This window comes from Schistocerca piceifrons, unplaced genomic scaffold (assembly GCF_021461385.2).
Source record: "Schistocerca piceifrons isolate TAMUIC-IGC-003096 unplaced genomic scaffold, iqSchPice1.1 HiC_scaffold_1071, whole genome shotgun sequence".
NCBI lineage: Eukaryota > Metazoa > Arthropoda > Insecta > Orthoptera > Acrididae > Schistocerca > Schistocerca piceifrons.
The window spans coordinates 65,001-67,500 of record NW_025726876.1 but is presented as its reverse complement, the minus strand read 5'-3'; the positions used below and the strand labels follow the sequence as shown (position 1 = coordinate 67,500).

Below are 2,500 nucleotides of genomic sequence, written 5' to 3'. Positions count from 1 at the left end.
CCTTAACCTAACCCATGTTGTACCTTAACCTAACCCATGTTGTACCTTAACCTAACCCATGTTGTACCTTAACCTAACCCATGTTGTACCTTAACCTAACCCATGTTGTACCTTAACCTAACCCATGTTGTGCCTCAACCTAACCCATGTTGTGCCTCAACCTAACCCATGTTGTGCCTCAACCTAACCCATGTTGTGCCTCAACCTAACCCATGTTGTGCCTTAACCTAACCCATGTTGTGCCTCAACCTAACCCATGTTGTGCCTTAACCTAACCCATGTTGTGCCTTAACCTAACCCATGTTGTGCCTTAACCTAACCCATGTTGTGCCTTAACCTAACCCATGTTGTGCCTTAACCTAACCCATGTTGTGCCTTAACCTAACCCATGTTGTGCCTTAACCTAACCCATGTTGTGCCTTAACCTAACCCATGTTGTGCCTTAACCTAACCCATGTTGTGCCTTAACCTAACCCATGTTGTCGCCTTAACGTAACCCACGTTGTCGCCTAAACCTGCTCTGTAATTGTTATACGACTCGTTCAATTACTGTAGTGTTGCCCACCCGCAACCCTCGCAATATAGTTCGCTACTCGCACTGCCCGCACCCCTGTGTATCGCTTCATGTTAAACACCTTGCAAGTCTTGCTCACTTTCCACATGCTCCTGCTGTACACTGTAATGTGGATGGCAGCAGGACGTACATGCCGCCCCTCCCCACGTCCCCACCTTGCCCCCTGCCTTCGCAAGCTGGTTGGTGAGAAGTTTGCATGTTCAATGCCCTTCGCATGCGACGTACTCAGGCTACGTTGTGGTGCGGCCTGTGTCAACTGTCCGCTGATGTCGTACGCGTGAACCACAATCTGTACTGCACATTCGTCCTTATGTACTGAATGATACATCGTGGCACATGTGTGACCGCACAACGACTGCGCCCAAAAACGGCGGACCATACAGTGCAAATATTGTGCACGCAGCTACGTGTCGTCTCCCTATGAGAGCTGGATTGCAGTGTGGTACGCCATAGAGACGTGTGGGAGGAACGGACGCCGTGGATGGCGATCAGCATGAGCTGTCTGTTGATGTATTCGGACCTAGTCGTCTCTCCTCACACACCGTGATGGCATGGTGCACCGCGTTCCATATCTGCGACATGCTACAGAGGCCGGTTGACAGTCGTTCGAGCAATGGACATCGCATACGTACGGGGGCCACCTTCCACGTATTGTCTAGGCGTGCACATTTTGTTGCGTGTATGTGGGCAGACGTAGTGTGGCGTGACACCTGACACAGGCATGCAATAATCGTTGAAGTTGCAAATGGCGATGGACGCCTGCGTTTTCTGGTGAAGTTACGCAAATGAACAAATGGTAACCTGTTGTGGTGCGGTTGTTCTCGCTAGGGGTGAATCGGTGATGGCGACGATAGGTTGAGGTACTAACCGGTTGTTCCAGCGATACCCACCATGCCGACGAAACTGAACGGCATCTGGGTGTGAAGCGATACGCGGCGGTGGCTGGGTGGGACCGTCCCCGGCCGGTGAGGGGGCGCCTCCCGGCGTGCTGGCCGCGCGGTGCGTGGGCGCACGCGCTACAGCCGGCTGGTGGGGGCGGCCAGTGGCAGGCGCGCCGGCCGACGGACGCGGCAGGCGTCGCAGCTGCGCGCCGGCGCACCCTGCGCGCGGCGCCGTGCGGCCAAAGTAGGTCCTCGCGGGCCCGGTGCGAAGCGCGGTGGACATCTTCAGTGTGCTGGTCCGATTGAGGACTGTGTGCGTTGAGGATGCGCCGCCGCCCGGCGCTCGGCGCCGCGACGCCGTCTGCTGCTCGGTCGCCCCAGCGGTTCTCGCTGGTGGTTTGTATCGCAGCTGTGCGGATGTGTTGGCGCGTGCGCTGTGCTGGGAGAGTTCGCTTCGGCACCCAAGTGGGGCTTTTGTCCTTCTGTGGCGCTGGCGTTGGAGCTGCCGGTCACCGTAGGTGGCGCGTGTTGTCTCCCGCCGGCAATGCCACGACAGCACGCTCCCGGGCCTCTGTCGGCAGCGGCAAGCTCAGTTGGGAGCACGGGTGGTCGCACCGAAAGCGTCTACTCGCCTAACTCCGGGCGATTGCGCCTCTCTCGAACCCGACCAAGTACTTGGGACGGCGCTGCGCGCCGCCGGGACCTGAGAGGGTTTCGAGGTGTATTGTGCAGGGGAGCTCAGCCTCCTCCTGTTTGCAGAATGATTGAGCGGACGCTTGCGTGTTCGCGCGGGCCCCCGGGACACACTCCCGGGCGGCCGGCTGCTCAGCTCTAGTTGACGCAGCTCCCTGGTTGATCCTGCCAGTAGTCATATGCTTGTCTCAAAGATTAAGCCATGCATGTCTCAGTACAAGCCGCATTAAGGTGAAACCGCGAATGGCTCATTAAATCAGTTATGGTTCCTTAGATCGTACCCACGTTACTTGGATAACTGTGGTAATTCTAGAGCTAATACATGCAAACAGAGTCCCGACCAGAGATGGAA

General features: G+C 56.6%; 1 non-coding gene across 1 annotated transcript in view; it reads left to right on the top strand.

Moving 5' to 3' along the window:
- The first annotated feature begins 2,300 nt into the window (after positions 1 to 2,300).
- The window catches only part of LOC124726952, a 1,909-nt gene continuing 1,709 nt past the window's right edge, over positions 2,301 to 2,500 (top strand). The window contains exon 1 of the ribosomal RNA XR_007006826.1: positions 2,301 to 2,500. This exon is cut by the window's right edge and continues 1,709 nt beyond it. This is a non-coding gene — a ribosomal RNA (small subunit ribosomal RNA).